The sequence below is a fragment of the Nuphar pumila genome, chromosome 4 (assembly GCF_984573655.1).
Source record: "Nuphar pumila chromosome 4, dmNupPumi1.hap1.1, whole genome shotgun sequence".
In the NCBI taxonomy this organism is placed as follows: Eukaryota; Viridiplantae; Streptophyta; class Magnoliopsida; order Nymphaeales; family Nymphaeaceae; genus Nuphar; species Nuphar pumila.
In genome coordinates, this window is record NC_143252.1 from 128,794,463 (window position 1) to 128,814,597 (window position 20,135).

The 20,135-nt window shown below is 36.1% G+C and overlaps 1 protein-coding gene across 3 annotated transcripts in view; it reads right to left on the reverse strand.

Moving 5' to 3' along the window:
• Positions 1-18,423, reverse strand: part of LOC149841014 (L10-interacting MYB domain-containing protein-like) — a 41,977-nt gene extending 23,554 nt beyond the window's left edge. For 2 of the 3 annotated variants that reach the window (XM_090004629.1, XM_090004627.1), the window contains exons 1-2: positions 18,180-18,423; positions 17,525-17,721 (exon numbers count right to left, since the gene is read on the reverse strand). The gene's annotated coding sequence lies outside the window, so the exon portion shown is untranslated. The remainder of the gene's footprint in view (positions 1-17,524; positions 17,722-18,179) is intronic. The other variant, XM_090004628.1, reaches the window with a different exon arrangement.
• Positions 18,424-20,135: the final 1,712 nt, after the last annotated feature.

A 20,135-nucleotide genomic window follows, 5' to 3' on the forward strand; every position in this document is an offset into this window, starting at 1 on the left:
TTAAAGACACGCTTAATCAAATATCAGAGGCACTTCAACTATTTCTCAAATCATCCTCCACTACGGGTGCCGCCATCTTTTATTTCTTGTGTCTTGTATCTTTAGAAAATTTTAACATTCAATTTAAATTTGGGGTTGTAATAATTTCCTTCAATGAGAATTTATATTTCTGTACATAGATTAGAATGGATGAGCATGTAGTTGTATTTTAAATTTTCATAATTGACTGTGGCATGTTATTTTTATTTTCTTTCAAAAAGGACACAATGGGATAACACGAATGCCACGTGCACCCTTTAATAGAGGATAACTAAAACAAAGTAAAGTTCGTATTTACGGCCATAGTCGAAATACGAATAATACTTAGAATTATTATTCTTTATTAAAATGCAATTCATTTTCAAAATCATCATATTTTCAAAAAAAACATGTTTTCCTCCTTTATTAGAATTCAAAGTAAAGATTAAATCAAGATATATTTGTAGCCATAGTCATGAATATATGGAAATTTAATCTTGCATTAATTTTATAAAGGCACAAAAATTTATTTTATTCTTTCTTGAAATTTAAACAAAGATTAAATTAGAATATATTTGTGGTCATAGTCATGAATATATTAAAATTTTAATCTTGTTTTAATTCTATTAAAGAATGAAATTTACTTTTTAAATTCAATTTCAAACAAATTCTTTTAATGCATTTCACCATTTAAGATAGAAATTACATCATTTCTTTTCTCCTTTTCTAAAAATTTGAAATTTTCAAAGTATTTTTCATTTTTTCAAACATTTTCCAAGTGGTTTTCGAAATTCTTTTCTAATTTATTATCAAAACATTTTTTTATTTTATTCTAAGTCATTTTTCAAATCATTTTCAAGTTTATTTCAAACCACTTTCAAAACGTTTTCAATTTTAATTCAAAAACATTCTCAAGATAATTTCAAGTTTATTCCAATTCATTTTCAAAATATTTTCAAACTTATTCAAAGTATTTTTGAATCTTTGGATTTTCTAAAATCCTCCTTTTCAAAAAAATAACTTTAACTTTCAATTTCAATTTTCAAATTCCAATTCCAAAATTCAATTTTCAAATTTCAATTCCAATTTCAATCTAAATCATAATTTTCAATTCTCAAAATTCAAAATAGTCTCAAGATTCCAATTTTCGGTTTTTATTTCTAACTTTCTATTTCTCAAATTCCAAATTTCAATTTTGAATTTCATTTCAATTCTTGATTTTTATTTCAAACTAAAATTCGAATTCCACTTTGAATTTCCAATTCTAAATTCCAATTTCATTTCCAAAATTTCAAATTCAAATTCAATTTTAACTTTAATTTCAATTTCAATTTCAATTTCAATTTCAATTTCAATTTCAATTTCAATTTCAATTTCTAATTTTCAGATTAATTTTCAAACTCAAATATATTTTTAATTTCAAATCTTCAATTTTAATTCAAAGTTCAAATCTTAATTTCCAATTTCAACTCTAAATTTTGATTTTTAATTTCCATTTTAAATTCCAAATTCAATTTCAAAAATCGATTTCTAAGTTCAATTATGATTTCAAGAATCAATTCCAATTTCAAAGTTAATTTCAATTTCAAACTTTGATTTCCATTCCAAAAGTCAATTTCGAATTCTATTCAATTTCATTCTGATTTTCAAATCAAAGTTCAATTTCATTCTGATTTTCAAACTTCAAATTATTCCAAGTTTGATTTCTGAATTCAATTCTCAATTCAGAAACCAAACTTAAAATTCAAATTTCGATCTTCTATTTCAAATCAATTCAAATTTCAAAATTTAACTTTGAATTCAATTTCAAAGTTTTTCAATTTCAAAAATTTTTAACTCAAGTTCATTTCAAAGTCCAATTTCTCAATTCAAAATTGATTTCCGAACTTCAAAGTCATTTCTAAAAAGATATTTTCAAATCCATTTCAAAATCACTTGGAAGAATCCAAACCTTTGAAGCATTTCCAAGAGCATACATATTTTCAAGTTCAAAATCATAGCACAAGCCTGATTTTATGTGCATTTAGGACTTAAAATAATTTCTTAGACAAATTTAGGCAAGTCAAAAGCATAAATTCGATCATTGGTTCAATTACCCCTGGTAAACGCGCTAGGAATGGTTGAACCTCGTACCGACAGGCGAATCCCGTCTCTCCATTTTCTCCAAATTTCAAAACGGAGGCGAGTAATTTCAAAATATCTTTACAAAAGGTCAAGTGAGACCTTGCAAGAGTTTTTCTCTTTTTCACTAAAAAGAAAGAAAGGAAAAAATTTTGCAACGATCATAGTTAGTTGTCAAAGGGTATGCTCAAGAATATAGAATAAATTATAAGGAAACATTTGCCTCAGTAGCACGAATGACAAGTGTTCGAGCTTTTATCGCCATTGCGTCTATTAAAAAATAGCTTGTTTTCAATTAGATGTTAAAAATACTTTTTTGAATGGAGAACTTGGTGAGGAAGTCTACATGGAACCTGCTCCAGGAGTGAATTTAAATGGAAAAATTTTAAACTTAAAAAGATCTTCTATGGTCTTAAACAAGCTCCTAAGGCTTGGCATGACAAATTTAGTAATATTTTGATTAATTTAAGATTTATCGTTTGTTATACTGACATTGCTCTCTTTGTTAAGAAAAGAGGTACTACAATTGTGATTCTCCTTCTATATGTTGATGATATGATCATCGTAGGAAACGATAAAGAAAGAGCTATTGAAATTAAATTCATCTTAAAGAAAACTTTTAATATGTCTGACTTTAGTTTCTTGAGATGTTTTTCAGGAATTAAAGTTGCCTACCCCTCTAGAGGATATATTCTCTCTCAAATGAAATTAGTTGTTGACATATGTGCTGAGTTAAAAGTTTCAGATGAAAAGGTGGAGACCCCAGAAGTCACAAATGCTAAATTAAGACTCGAAGATGGTGTACTGCTTGAAGATCTTAATCCATATCGTCAATTAATTGGATCTCTCACTTACCTCTCTATCACCCGACCAAATATTGCTCATGTTGTTCATGTTGCGAGCCAGTTTTAGCATGCCCCTATAACAGTGTACATGGCAGCAGTAATAAGGATTGTGTGATACATTAAAAACACCATTTCGAAAGAGCTTTTCTTATCATCTTGCTCATCTTTTGATTTAACTATTTATACTGATGCTGAGTGGGGAGGTAATCCAAATGATAGAATCTCAACTATTGGTTTTTGCAATTTTTAGGAGAGTTTGATTTTTTAGAGGTACAAGAAACAACAAAAAAGTATCTCTATCCTCAACTGAAGTTGAAACGACAATGGAGATTATATGGCTTAAAAGTCTTCTCAGTGATATGGGTATCATCATCTCAACACCATCGAAGATGTGCTGTGATAATAAAAGTGAAATTTATATTGCAAGCAATCACACATTCTATAAGCGCACCAAGCATATTGAGATAAATTGTCATTATATTCGTAATTAACAGTGTTGTTAAAAGCGCGCCTCAAGGCGCAAAAAGCGCGCCTCGCCTCGAGGCGAGGCCCTTTTCGCCTTGAGGCGCACTTAAAAAGCGCAACAGCCTCAAGGCGTACGCCTCATGCGCCTTAAGGCGTACGCCTTGAGGCGAGGCGCGCCTCAAAGTGAGGCGCGCATTAAACATCGGATGGCCCGGATCCGAGTTCGACCCAGATCCGGGCCCGTATTCTCGAAAGATCGAGAACCTGTGTCTTTAAAAAAGACACAGGCGCTTCGGGGCGAGGGAAAGCCCTCGCCCCTTCTCTCTCCACTCCGTCCCCTCTCGTCCACCGCCACTGCTCGCCGCCGGCCACCACTCGCCGATCATCGCCTCTGCTGAGAAGGGATCGTAACCAATCGAATGACGAGAAGAATGGGTTTCTCTGTTGGAATCCCTCTGGTACTGGGACTCCCCTTCTTCCCTTTCTTCTATTATATGAAGGTTGTGCAGAAGTTGGATGTGCCCACGTGGTTGCCCTTCACCGTCTCCTTTTTCTTCTTTGGTTCTGCTCTGTTGGGGGTGAGTTATGGGATTGTGTCCTCTAGTTGGGACCCTTTGAGGGAAGGGTCCCTTTTGGGATGAAACGAAGCTCAGAGTTACTGGCCAGTTTTCTGGCAATCGCTGTGGGGAAGATCAGAGAAGAAGTAGTGGCGCTCCAATATGTATTTTTTATTGTGTAGTTCCAACTCTTGTGAGAGAAACCGCAGGCAAAGTGTTGCGAGTTGTTCCTATAAATTCTTTGTTTTGCTGCTTACCTTATTATTGGTTTTCACCTATCTGAGATACGCTTTTATCACGATATTTTGAAAGAATATATGTCGGAAAAAATGATATTTACGATACATCTCTTATTTGAAAGTGCCACCTTTTTATCACTGTATTAACACAAATAAAGAAATGTCTAAACTCTTAAAAAAGGATTGCAAAACCCTCCAGTAAGTTTAGTGAAAGCTATGTAGTCTAACATGAAGTTATAATTAAATGGTTTGTTGAAACTGTAGAGAGAGAGAGAGATGGTTCTGCCAAATTGTCGTTGCTAAAATATGTTTTTCAAATGTGGTGTTGGGAATAGAATTGTTGAATGGTGTGCAGAGGATGTTGGGGAAACCGCAACACATCTCTAGTTCAAGGATCCCAAACACAGCATTGATGGTTAATGAGATTCAGGATTTATGTTTCGTATATGCTGTGAAATAAGAGCTCGCGTCCTGTTTAATCGCAGTTTGGTTAGATTTTCCCTTTGTTCAATTGTATATCCACAATCTAAAAGCTTTTATGGATTTCTGTGGATCCCCACTTAAATCTTTTCCTTCTTTGAATTGTCTTGCCTATTTTTATGCAAGCCATCTGAGCCATGTTTCAAATATCTGGCCAAGACATCACTGAGATAACCATATTCCAAGTTATAATTTGTATCATAGAGATGATTAAAGTGTTTGGCTTGCAAGTAATAAGTTTTAGCATTCAAATCTTTTTGGTTTTCTTTTTTTTTATCTCCATCTACAGAAATAGTATCTAACAATTTACACAGCATCAAATCAGGCCGCTTCTTCCTTAAACAACAGTGCAGCATTAAGAGTTTTTGAACGATCTCTCACTCCTAAGAGCACCTGTGTCCATTCATTGCTTCCTCCATATAGGCAAGCCAAATAGAATTGTTGGACAACACCGACAAATGAACCAGCCGGATCCTCATCATTTATAATATCAAACAACACATCAGTCTCAGGCAGAATGATATCAAATGGGCTCTGCATTACACCAGCCACCCTGATAAAACTGGCAGCATCATGAAGGGCATAAGCAACCCGAATGCACCCGAACAGACTACGCTACCTGAAACTCTAACTGCAAAATGTCGGGAGGCTCCCAATCTGATGGAAACTCTACCTGAAACTCGTGTTGGTTGGCGCTTCATCAATAAAGCATTTCTTATTTATTTATAATTTTAGATCATTTTTATAGTTTTTTTTAAGTTTAAAAAAAAAAATTTTGAGGCTTACGCTTTGCGCCTCGAGGCTTATGCCTCGCCTCAGATTTTGGTGGAGCGCCTCGCTACGCCTCAACGCTTTTCACAACATTGGTAATGAATATCTAAGAGGAACTATTACATTACCATATGTCACCTCAAAGTATCAGTTGGCCGACTTCCTCACCAAAGCTCTTCCTGCTCCTTATTTTCTTTCTCCTTAGCAAACTTTTGGTTTTTTTCCCGTAAAGTTTGAGGAAAAGTGTTATATATATATATACATGTATTCTAATGTATTACCTGATAAGGGCATTTTAGTCTTCTTACATGTATTAATAGTTGCTTATTAGAAACAACTATTTTTATTTTATTTTCTTATTTTTCCTTTTTCTTTTTATTTTATCTTTCTTTTCTTTTGAGCTTTAGGGCCCCACTTCATGGAGTCGTTGGGAGCTCCCCAGCCACTCTACGAGTGGGGAGCTCGCAAGGGTCCCTCACTCTCCCTTTTGTATATAAATAGAGGTGTCCCCCATTACATGTATTATTCCTTTTCTCCCACTTTTCAATAATACTTAATTTTTGTTAGCCTTCTGGCATTGTCCCTTAGTGGATTTGTGTCTGCACTTGAGTGCTTGTCTATTCTCTTTGTAATTGTCCCTTATTGGATTTGTGTCAGCTTGTCTATTCTCTTTGTAATTGCCCATTATTGGACTTGTAAGTGTTCATTACAATATTCACACATCTATTTCATGTCTATTTGCATCAAATGAATAAAATAAAGGAGTTGACATCGTATCAACGAGTTGTAAGGGAACAAAAGTGAACAAATGCTATGGGTGAAGAAATGAAAACCATGAATTTCAACCAAACTTGAATGATAGTACTGATCCCGACAACAAAAATGTGATTGGAAGTAAATGGGTTTATAAAGTGAAATATAAATCCAATGGGACAATACAAAGATATAAGGCAAGGATAGTGATGAAAGGTACAATCAACAACATAGAATGAACTATGAAGAGTCGCTCAGTCCGGTGTGTGGACCTATCTTTGGCACTATTCCTTGATTGGCAAGTACATTGATGTGAAGAATGCATTTCTACATAGATACTTAAAGGAAGAAATTTACATAGAACAACCAATAGGATTTGGTCTGAGGAAATTTGTTTGCAAACTAAGGAGATCTATGTATGGTCTAAAGCAAGGTTGCCTGACTAGGAAGGGGAAGCGGGAAATAATACGGGAAGCGGAAGCTAGAAGCGATGCATTTTAAAATATATAACAAGCGGGAAGCGAGGAATAAAAAAAAAGAAATATAAGAATTGAATGAGTCAAAATAAAACACAAATAAAAACTAAAATAAAAGTGACTAATATTAAATTTCATGATTTTTTAGTGTATGAATTAAATTTTTAACAAAATCTAAAAATGATGACTATCAATTTAGTGAAAGCACATGGAAGTGAGTGTGAAGAATCAGAGAAAATACATAAAAAGCATGAAAAGTTGAGTAAAAGGACATACAATAAGAATAAATGAAGCGTATGGAAAGCATAGGAGAAGTGTAGGGTAATCGAGGTTCTCATCAAGTTTCAGAAGCGAGGAGTATCGCGCTTCCAAAGCAAGTTTTCGAGAAGCGAGCTTCCCCCTTATCTAAGAAGCTTCTGGTAACTCTGGTCTAAAGCAAGACTCACAAGCATGGTTCCAAAGCTTTTGTCATGTCATGAAAGACTAGGAATTTAGAAGATCAATTTCAGGTGATACCTTCTTCACATATCATGGAGATAAAGGAGTTTTGCCTTGTTTTATGTTGATGACATCATCATCACAAGAAATTCAAGAAAATTAAATGATAAAGTAAATATATTATTACACAAGAAGTTTAAAATGTAGGATTTAGGCCCTCTCGAATATTGGAGATTGAAATAGACAAAGATAAACAAAACATGAAGCACATAACATTCTGCTCTAAATTATGTTGCAAAAGTTTAATTTTAGTAGTTGCATACCTATTAACACTCTGGTGGCCCTTAGCAAGAAATTATCTTGACAGGATGGGAAAGAACTGAAGAGTGTAGAACTTCATAAGAGTATGGTTGGAGCACTATAGTATTTGATGCATTCCGATGGGCCTAAGTTCAATTTTTAGGATTTAGGTAAGCTTGGGTTAAGTTCGGTCAAGTCAAGGTCAAGTTCTGTTTACATGTTCAGATTTGGTTTTGACATGTTTTAAAGAAAATTTGGGTCTTCCCGAAATACAGCACAATAAATGTCCTAAAAAATAGGACATGGATCAGGAAAAGTCAGGGAAGCTTGGGTTAAAATTTTAGGTTCAGGGGATTCGGGGTTGCAGAGATAAAATTCTGCAAGGTTCTAGGTTTGTTTGGGAACTGGATTCTGTTCAGTTTCTGATTGACCTTGAGAGAGTTAATTATTTCCCTCAGAATAAAAAAAAAAAAAAACAGAAAATAGGGTTAGTCAAGGGACAAGTTAGAGGTCTGGTTAAATTTTAAAAGTCTGGGTCGGTCTGGTTTGGGAATTAAAATTCAACAAAGTCAGGACACGAGTTTGGGTCAGGTCTATTTCTGGACTGGGTTTTGAGCAAATCAGGTTCCAGTCTCGGATTTAATTCTCCTTAACGAGAAACAATTAGGATCCGATTTTTTGACGGTAGGTTAAGGACACGTAGTGGCGTTTAAGATTAATTTTGCAGGTCTAGACTAGGTACGAATTAGGAGATACGTTATTTTTAAGTTACGTGATTTTCTGAAAATCACAACAAAATGTTGTTTCAAGAATTGGGTTTGTGAGAGATTTAGGCTTAAAAAGGGGTTTAGGGAACGACTTCAAAGACTTACACAATTTGGAGAAGATGTCCTAAGGTTGGGGATGAGTTTGGTCCGTCTGGGAAAGGTCCAGGAGTCACGATGGTGCTGAGTTGGTCCATGTCTGCCGAAAAGAGTTGATGCAGTCTACTAAATAGAATTGGTTCAATTTAGTACTTAGGCAATTCCAGACCTCAGAAGGGCAGATACCACCTTACATGAACCGAACGAGCCCTAAGACAAGGTGAATGAGTCAAGTGGGGTAGGGACTCGCAGGGGGTAAGGAATGAGGGAAGAAGGCCTAAGGGCCAAAGGGGTAGAAGAGAGAAAGAAATCATCCTCCAAGGGAAGTGATTTCTTTAGAGAGAGTAAGAGGTAATCTTGATTTAATTTCATAATCCTCAAAAGACAAAAGGGAGCCCCTTTTATAGGCCAAGGGAAGCTCCATAATAGCATTACCAATTACAAGGCTTAATTAAAATCAAAATGCAAATAACAAGGCCTAATAAAATCAAAATACAAATAACAAAGCATCCTAATTCTAACTTAGGCAAAACCCCTCTCCATAGGCATTTAGGAGGACCAAATCACAACGCCCTACTTGGGACTACCAAGGAAGGAACCCCAAGGGTCTACATGACTTCCTTGGAGGGAGTTAAGGCCTTTGGGTGGTGCCAAGAGGTGGGGCTCAAATGCCCCTCTTGGATGCTTCTAAAGAAGGGCGCCCAAGTGGGACATGTGAGAACGCCTCCGGAATATGATTCCCTGCACAAACAACAAAACAAAAAGAAGATGGAAGAGACAGTGAGGAATACCAAAAGAGGCATCACCCTAGGTGGGTGGCGTGTTTTTCTATTTATATGACTTATGTTAAAAGTACATAATGGGTATTTACGGTATAGTATGGATCTGGATCTAAACCAACCTGATCCATTAGTGTGCATGTTCTAACATGCCCCCTCAAACTGAACATGGTGGAGAACCATGGACAGATTAGATTTTAAATCCCAATACCGATTTGCTAAAAGAGCCTTAGTGAATAAATCTGCCACTTGATCTTCGCCACGAATGAACATGGCATAAATTTCCTTCAATTCATTTTTCTCTCTAACAAAATGATGATCAATTTTCACATGCTTCATTTTGCCATAACGGACGGGATCGATGGAAATAGAAACCGCACTTCGATTGTTACAATAAACTAGGGAGCTGGAAACAACATGGTGCAAGCCACATAAAATGTGTTTAATCCAAGTGACTTCAGCAATCACAGCCGCCATAGCTCGATACTCTGCCTCAGTGCTAGATCTTGCAATCGTTTTTTGTTTTCTGCTTGCCCAAGAAACAAGGTGGGAGCCTAAATAAACACTATAGCCTGTAACAGATCTTCTTGTAGTTGGATCATGGGTCCAATCAGCATCCGAATATGCAATCACCTTGATGGAATGGTGGGTAGGAGTATGAGGTGATTTCATAGACTAGCCCATCAAAAATAGTACCTTTAATGTACAAGAAGATATGCTTAACTGCTTCCATGTGCTTTGTTTGAGGCCTATGCATGAACTGAGAAACTTGATTCACGACAAAAATCAGGTCAGGCCTAGTGAAAGTGAGATATTGAAGAAATCCAACTATACTTCTGTATTTGCTGGGTCTTCCAAGTAGGTATCATCAACTGAATCTGCAGTTAGAAGCGTATGAGCAACCATTGGAGTGTCTGTGGGTTTGCATTGCAGCATACCATTTCGATGCAAAATATCTCTGGCATATTTTTGCTGGGAAAGAATGAGTCTATCTGATTGTTGGTCCACTTGCACGCCAAGGAAAAACCGAAGAGGTCCCAAATCTTTCATGTGGAAGGTTTTGTGCAACAATGACTATCTCATCAGTCTTTATAGGATTATTTTATGTAAAGATAATGTCATCAACATATACAAGGAAGAATGTGATATTTGAATGTACCTTTTGCATGAATAAAGAGTAGTTGCAATGACTCCTTTCAAAACCCAGAGTTTTTACTATTGTACTGAAGGTCTCAAAGCATGCTCGAGAAGCCTGCTTGAAACCATAGATAGCCTTTCTAAATCTGAGTATTGAAGTCTTTGGATCTCCTTCTAAGTACCCAAGAGGATGCTCCATGTACACTTCTCCATATAAGTCTCCATGTAGGAAAGCATTTTTAACATATCTAACTGAAAGAGATGTCATCCATATAACACTGTCAAAGATAGGACAATGTGAATACTCTCCATCCGAACCACAGGACTGAATGTCTCATCAAAATCTAATTCATGCTCTTGTATGTACCCCTTTGCCACAAGTCTAGCCTTAAAACGCTCAATGCTGCCATCCGATCTGTGATTTATTTTATACACCCATCGACACCCAACAACGTTTTTATCTGGTGGCATGGGAACCACTTCCCATGTGTAGCATTCATGAAGTGTTGCAATCTCATCATTCATAGCCTTTGTCCAGCGGAAATCAAGATTGGCCTAAGCAAAAGACTTAGGCTCTTGAATATGTTCAAGGGCTGAAGCATACGTGAATAAATCAACGAAGAAGGATTAATACCTCACCCATCTGGACGGTAGATTCTTGATCTCTGACGAAGAACTGAGGCTACAATCGCATGATCAGAGGTAGGCTTCATTGGTAGTTGTTATGGCTGGTGCAAAACAGAAGGAACTGTGGCACCTTGAGCTTGTGTTGGAATGGTAGTACTAGGTGCATTTGTTAGTACCCGTCTGCGATAGACTTGGTCAAAGCGAGAAAAATCGAGTACGTTTGAATCATGAAGAACTGGGGTAGCAACCGGGCCAAGCAAGGAGGAGACATCAAGATTATCATTTGCTGCACTCTTAACAACAAGTGAGGAAGGCCAATAGGAATGAAGAAAATTAGCAGTGGAGGATTTATGTTGGTTGCCACATACATTCTAATCAAAAATAACAAGCCGTGAGATGATAACTTTATTGGTTGCATGGTCGAAACAACGATATCCCAATAATTCATCATCATATCCAATAAATTGGCACACAATGGCCCTGGGAGACAACTTGTCTCTCAAGGTTTTATATATATATGAATAAAACACTGGCATCCATAGGCCTTCAAATGTGAGTAATTCGAGTACACACCATAGCACAGAGAATACGCTGACTCCAACAAGATTGGACAAGGGCATTCTGTTTATTAGGTATTCTCCACCAAGATAGGTAAACAGCCGTGTAAAAAGCTTCAGTCCATAGACCTGTGAAAATATCTCAAAAAGAGGTAGTGTGCAACCCAAGCTCCAACTCCACAAAGGGGTATGTGCACAAAGGCACAAGAACACTTAGAACAAAATGTACCCAAGGTACAAATGAAGGACACATGCAAAAATATAAAGAATTTTATTGAACAATTGGAGAACAATGCTCCAAGCATTGAATGAATTTACAATAGGGGTTCAACCCCATTTATAGAGAAGAGGAAGCCTTGGAGGGGCTCCCACTAGGCGTTGGAGCCCTTCTAACCGTTGGAGGGGTCCAACGTCTAGTGTTGGACCCCCTCCAATGTTGACTAAGTCAACAAAGAAAAAGAAAAGAAAAAGAAAAAAGAGAAAAAGAAAGAAAAGGAAGAGAAATAAATTACAAACATATTTACAAATGTAAATATGCATAAAACAGCAAAAAGATAAAAATACCCCTGGGGTTACATGAAGGAAGATATATTTTTATATGTATATAACGATAGATACATATACATATACGCATGATACATATATGTATATGTATCTCTCGTTACATACATATAAAAATATATGTATATAACAGGAGATACAATTTAACACCCTCCCTCAAACTTAAGGCGCAATGACCAAGAGTTTGCCAAGAAGAAAGTTGAATCTGGGAAAACAGAGTGCCTTAGTGAAAAAATCTGTCAACTGATATTCCGAGGTCATGGAAGATCTATAACTCTTTGCAAGTATGCTTCTCTAACGTAGTGGCAGTCCATCTCAATATGCTTTGTGCGTTCATGAAATGTGTGATTTTTGGCAATGTAGATTGCACACTTATTATCACAACATAACTTAATGGGTCTTTGAATCTGAATCCCCATGTCTTGTAGGAGTTGATGAATCCACACAATTTCCATAGTTGTGGATGTCATGGCTCGATATTCTGCTTCTGTGGATGATAGAGACACCTTTTGTTGTTTCTTGCATCTCCATGAGATTGGCGACCTGTACATATTCTAACAGGTCCCACATGCTAAGGTGGCTGCATGGATGAGGTGGTATGGCTTGCAACAAGTGGAGCTTGGATAATGGATCTGGATCATCCTGCAGAGGATCCGTTTGTACTTTCTGAACCTTAGGAGATGGATCTAGGTCTGCGAAATTTGAGATCGCATCAGTATCCCACAATTACTAGACTTGACATTACCTATGCCATCAACCAAGCACAGAAGCTACCATGTTACATGGGCTCATTTACGACAAAGTGAAGTTAGATGACATGAGAATTAGATTCACTATTTAGATCCTCAAATACCGATTGGATAGGGGACTTGATTCATATAGATCAGTTTATAGCAATTGTATTTTCATGGAGCGCAATCTAACATCATGGAAGAGTAAAAAGTAGAAAAGTGTTGCTAGGTCAAGCACAGAAGTTGAATACAGAGCTTTAGCGAGGATTGTTTCAGAAGTTGCATAGTTTAATAACCTCTTACATGATTGGGAGTTTGAGTAGGGTGTTCCACCATCCACTATGATAATAAAAGTGATTTGGCTTTAGCTGCCAAGCATTTCAAGATAGATCAAATCTTGTTAAGATTGAATATCATTTCTTTTGGGAAAAGGCAGAAATGAAGAGGTGAAAACAAAACATGTTAGATGAGAAGTGCAAATAGCATATATATTTACCAAGGTTCTTTCCAAGGATCTATGTCACATACCCTCATCGACGTGACGTGATGTGACACGGGTGCGGGTGTGGCACCTAGTGCGGTCAATGTGACCCTTGGTGTGGTCAACCCACACACAAGGTTATTTTTGTCCAAAATGGACTCGATCAACTTTGACCGAATTCATTTTAGTACATTAAAAAAAGAAATTTAAAAATATTTAAAGTTTTGTCCCATCTACAAAGCTTTGAAAGTTTGAAAAGTTGTGCATTAAATGTTATGAGCCACATACATTCTTTTACTATTTTTAAAAAGCTGTCATAAAAAGTTGAGCCATGTACATTCTTTTATACTTTTTACAGAGTTTTGTCATAAATGCATTAATAAAAAAAGTGAAAACTGCATTATAATGGATTTTTGTATTAAATGTGGAGAACCGAGTAGGTCGAACTCTGTATTAAATGTACTTTTGTATTAAATTGGGAGAACCAAGTAGGTCGGATTTCTGTATTAAATGCATTAATAAAAAAAGCGAAAACTACATTGGAATGGACTTTTGTATTACACGTATATAAATCCAAATCTGATTCAGCAATACTTCTGAATTTTTTATTGTTTCTAGTGAAAAACAGATTTTTTCATTGGGAGCTTGCTTTATGGATAAGTTTTATATATACATATATTAAAATATTTAAAAAAAATTATATATATATATATATTAAAATATATATATACCCTCCCGCACTCAAGTTTTTTTAAAGTGCCGCATCGCTGCACCCACACCCATACCCGCACCTATGTGACATAGCCAAAGATAAATTTAGATTTTTAAAAAGCAAGCTGTGCATGTTAGAACCAGATAAACAACTTGATGGGGGGTGTTAAGATACCCAAAACAGTAGAACAAGGGCATTTTCATCATTTTCTGTTACTGTGAAAAACAGATTTGCATTAACTACACCTCAGTCCATGTATTTAGTTTTAGTCACTCTTTTGTTTGGTATTTCCTTGTTTTATGCTCCCTTTGTGCATAGTTTTGAAATATGCCTTTGAATGACATTGTTGACTTTTATCTACTGCTCCAATTAGCGCATTCCTTACTAAAAATGAAAGCAGTGTGCAGCCTCTACACTAAGAATAGAAGTTTGGGTGAGAACTCACTTCTCTCAAGCATCCCTCTCTTGCATCCACAAGAATTATTAAAACACATTTACGGGTTCATATTAAGCAAAAACCACTTACAACTCTAGCTTTTTTAATAGACCAAAGGAGTGCACCCGTCATACTCAAATATCTATTTTATATACATATACACATATATACATAAATAAATACATACATACATAGTACATACTACATATATATCCAAATCCCTTGGAAGACACAATTTTTAAAGTGTCTGAACCCTACTTTAGCAATACAAATTTTTTGTTGAGTTTTTAATTATTTAAAACAAAGTACCTCTTTGAAAAACTCACTTTTAACTGCCGGAACCTCCTGCCTTACAACCAATGAACACTTTAGATGTAGTCCATTCTATTCCCAATGTTTCTTTTTCTCTTTCTCATTTATTCTTCTCACATTCATTCTCCCTCTGGCTCTGATTTATTCACCTCACGCCAAACCCCCACTTCCCAATGCTCTCTTCGTATAGAACCCACATGCCAAAACCCCACCATCCCAATGCCTCTCTCTTGCTCTCTCTCATTTGTTCACCTCTTACACAATTCATAATCTCTCTCTCTCTCTCTCTCTCTCTCTCTCTCACACACACACACACACACAGAGAGGACCCACCTCTATCTCCTTATGTAAGGCTCCATCTAGCTTTCTCTTCTCTCTGTCTCCTCATGCAAGGCTCCATCTAGCTCTCTCTTCTCTCTTGAGCCTCAAAAGAAGAACAAGCCACTACTGCATGAAGAAGGTCAACTCATTAAACGTCCAATAAATAGGTGGGTGTAAGCAACTTTTACATAACCATGGCCCTTGACAAGTTCTATCCAGCTGAGCCCACACCAAGGCGTCCTTGAAGTTGCATCAGCCGATTTTGCATCTCTTTCTTTTCTTTCTAGAAATTAATGGTTATCAATGCATTATTATCCCTTGTTGTCATTACTTCTTGTAAATACAACTAAAAAGACACCGTTGCTCCTTGGAAATATGTTTAAATGGTCTTTTTCAAGTTTGCCTATTAAATTCAGGTTTGACTCTTTGAATAACACATTATGGTCGCCCTATACCATAATTAGATAGTTTTTACCCAAAGGTCTCAATGATCAAACTTTTGGTGTTTATGATAGGTTTTAGTTTATTTATTTAACATTATATTTTCTTGATTAACATGCGATGAATAAAATTTTCAATCACTTTTGTGTTCTGGACATTAGATTATGGTGTTTGTAATTGTATTTCTTTCTCATTGAGAGTTCTTTAGCCTTTGTAGTATCTATCATCCCAGGCAAGTGCAAAGGCTTTGTACTAGTGTGTGTGTTTGTCTATAAGTTTCTCGAAGATTGGGAGTGTATATATGGAAACGACTTCTTCGGCATCAACCATCATACAGTGCCGAAGGTCATCGCAATGTCGGTTAGCACAGACACACACACACACACACATATATATATATATATATATATATATATATATATAGAGAGAGAGAGAGAGAGAGAGAGATGTGTAGTTTCCAGACCATTTATCTCCTAGACCATCCTATACCCCTTTAAAAAACATACCTGTGTGTGTTTTTTGCTTAACCCAAACCTATAGATGTATTTATCATTGTTTATTCACTAAAAACAATGATTTGGACTCCATCAACTTAACAAAAATTCTTGTTTTTTAGTTAATCAAGTTTTTTATGCAATATGAACCATGATTTTTTTTTGTTGAGTTAAAAACACATCTAAACAAATGTTTAAACTAATACATGTTTGCTACTAAATAAAGCATAGAGATCATATCTATGGGGGTAATGTTTGCTACCCTCACGGGTAAGGAACCCTCTATAGAAAAATGTAATATTTTTCATTTTCTCAGTTTTTTTGCACATCTGATCCTCCAGGTGTGATTTACATATTAAGTTTAGTAGAAACTAATCTTTGGATCATGTTTTTTTGAGGTATGTGAGATTTTACAAGGGTTGAAAAATCAATGGCCTACAATGTACCAAATTTTCAAACCTCCAAAAATATTTTTATGTCAAAAAACTATGATCCAAGGATGAATTCCTACTATTTTGACCATGCTGAGCACATCAATGGGGTCAGATTTGGTCAAAACAACTTCCTCTTATGAGTTCCAACCAGGGGGGTCCAACCCACGAGGGTAACAATGCTATCCCATATCTATGGGTTTAGATTAAGCAAAAAACACATGCAAGTATGTATTCTAAAGGGGTCTGGGAGATAAATGGCATGGAAGTTACACACTAATATATATATATATATATATATATATATATATATATATATATATATATATATATATATATATATATATATATATTCAAGAAAAGGAGAGAATGAATCTCATTTGCACAATTAGCCAAAGATCAAAAAAATGAGCCATGAGAAACAGAATGTTATTTGAAATCACAGTTTGATCAAATTTATTCATATCTCATGTTACTAAAAATCACATATTCCACCTTGTGATTTGGAATCATATGACTCCAAATCACATGAGATGCAACCAAACATGCCCTAAAAGTTTAAGTTTATGATTACTAACTTGCTAATATTTTTATTGAAAATCGATTCATATTCATTTCATAAGTTGTTTGTTATTATTCTCAATTATTTAACTCGCTTTTTAATATCTCATTATTTATGATGCATTTGCTTACTGCCTCAAGGTTTGTGCTTTGCCTAGAAAGTGCTATACTGTCTTACGTCATCTCAACATCATTTGCAACATTGATCCTTCTATTTTCTTCCTCAAACAGAAACTGCTCTGTTAATAAGACCCTTGGTCGCTAGAGGGTTCAGTACATCATATTTTGAGAGCTGCATAGGTTATTCAGTATCTTTTGAATCTTTAGATACAACCAGTAAAAGCAAACCATTCTAGTGTACAAAGGGAGATATCCACACCCCATAAAATCCAATTACCCATCATAGTTTCTTCCATAAATGCCTTCTCATATTGATGCATGCCTCTGCCTATAATCATGAAAATTTCACTCAGAATAGTTTGTTACTTATGAAAACGAAAAAACAGAAAAACAAATGGGGAAAACAGGAACTCTGTTCCAAGAAAAGTACATAAGAGCAACAGGGAAACATGTATCAAATTGAAGGACTTTAAAGAGAATTGGAGGGTTATTCTAACCTTGTATTTCCTTTATATTTTCATGTACCCTCCTTCTAACCCCGTATTTCCTTTATGTTTTCATGTACCACAAACAATTAGACTATACAGCTTCCAGTATAGCGATAATTCTGGCAGGTGACATCTTCTCCGACCAAATTTATTGGCAACACTTGAGCATAACAGGTCGCCAAACGATCGAGCTGAATTAGATGCTTCTTTGTGATGAAAAACACAAAATTATGAAAAGAATTAGCGAATTCAAATAGGCTACGGCGGAGGCCCAAATCCACCTTCAACAGCATGGTGCCGAAAACCTCGATTCCCAGCTCTTCAACACTATGGTTCCAAAAAACCTTTCAACAAACGGAAAAATGAAACTGGGGAAACGAAAACTGAAAAGTGTGCCCGGCCAGAGAAATTGCAGAAGGAATAGAAAAAAGGACCCCAGAAACGATGAACAAAAACCTTCAGAAACCCTAAATCGACTGAGGGTTTAACACCGAAAGGCGCGAGAAAACCCTCCAAAATGGGTTTCCTTCGAACCCCGTACAAAATTTTCAGTCAAAATCAGGAAAAACGGGAAAGCAAAAAACAACCCAAAAAAAACCCAAAAGATTAATACAAAACCCTCGAAATTGGGCGTAGCCGAGAGAGAGAGAGAGAGGGAGTTTACCAGAAGGCTTCTTCCCGCTAGCCTCCTCACACGGCGACCCGTCGAAGCTCTGAGAGAGGGAGGCAGCGAAGGGCGAGGGATGGGGATTAGGGCTTGCGTTTGCGGACGCGGAAAATGACGATTTTTACGCGGAAAAGGACGGAAAGTGGGAGCTTTTCCTCGTCGTCTTAAATGGGGGAAAATATTTTTCCCGTTTCCGCGGGGAATCATTTCCCCAACGCTCATCGTCTTATTCGTTTTCCCGTTTTTCTTCCTCTTTTTCATCTTTTCCTCTTTATTAGGTTTCTGCAACTCACGTAACGCGAGGCGAGGCGCATGGGTTCGGGCAATGCGCAGCCAACGTCTCTACCCAAACTCATCCCCGGTTTGTTCTACGGGATAAATATCAACCGTACCCACAAATGTTCAGCCACGGAAACGTTTTCATGTGATTTCCATCTTTGTTTTTTTTTCTGGCATTTTTATAGAGACAGGTTTGACAAAAGTGCAAAATTTTAAAAATAAGAAAATAAATAAATATGTCGAAAAATAAATGAATCTTTTTTTTTTAACGAGTTGGGTATGACCCGATCTGGACCCATAATAGATCCGATAATAATGAAGGAGGTCAGATTAAGAACTTATGTCAAAGCCATACAATCTGATTAGTACATGCCGCTAAGTATGGTCACATCCAGGTCCGACTCGAGATTTGATTTAGATTCATAATTTTTTAATGTAAAAAACATTAAAATTTATTGTTTTACTGCATACAGGCCAGGTATAGTTTAGGGTTTACGTAATTTTTATAAGAGCAGATATGGTTTTTCTAGTAAGCACAGTCAGACCTGGGTCTAAACTTAGTACGGTCAATACATCATACAGCTTTAGACTCACTTGGGTCCGGTTAAGATCTAACCGTTGACACCTTACTTTTTTGAAATTTTGCCAATAAACGTAATGCAACAATGACCAATACAACATCCCACGCACGCTCGCACTCACACGCATTGTTAATGCGATATATCCAATTTATCATGATATTTTAAACATTTTAAAAATGGATCGCATGATAACATGCTAAAACATCATAGATTCAGCATAGTTTTTCTAAGTGGTCAATCTCCGGGTCAGGTCACCGATACCCAAGCCTCTATGGTGCTCACTAGCCCACAAACCCAGTAAGAGTTGAACCTAAGACGAAAGCGGCTGTGCATGGTGGACCGTGCAGGACCCCGGACCGCAAACCTATTTAGTGCTAAACAATATAGGCTTAATACATGATGTACTAGGCTCAAGCTTGAGCCAAGCTCATATCAGTATTTTTGGGCTCAATGAGGAAAGCTGATAAAGAGCAAGCTTCAAGAGAGTGGGACTTGTGGAAATGCATCTTGGAACCATACCGGAGTTTAAAACGAACATAGAAGTGATTTGGATCCATTTGAGACCCAAATGGATCCCACCAAGCAAAATGAGTTTTGGATCTACTTAGAGACCCAAATGGATTCTATTAAGAAAAAGGTATTTTGGATTCATTTGAATACCCAAATGGATCTTACTAAGTAAATGAAAATGTTGGATCCACTTAGAGACCCATTGGATCTTACTAAGTAAATAAGGATTTTAGATCCATTTAAGACCCAAATGGATCCTAATAAAAATAAATTATTTGGATTCACCTAAGACCCAAATGGATCTCACTAAGTAAAATGAGATTTTAGATCCATTTGAAAACCCAAATGGATTTCATTAACATAAATAAGATTTTTAGATCCATTTGAAGACCCAAATGGATTCTATTAAAGAAAATAAAATTTTGGATCCATTTGAGACCTAAATGGGTCCCATTAAAGTAAATAGAAATTGAGTCCACTTAGGATCCAAATGAGCCTACTTTATATATATATATATATATATATATATTAAATTTTGATTTAATGAGACCCAAATGGGTCTAATCAAATCCAAATTCAAATT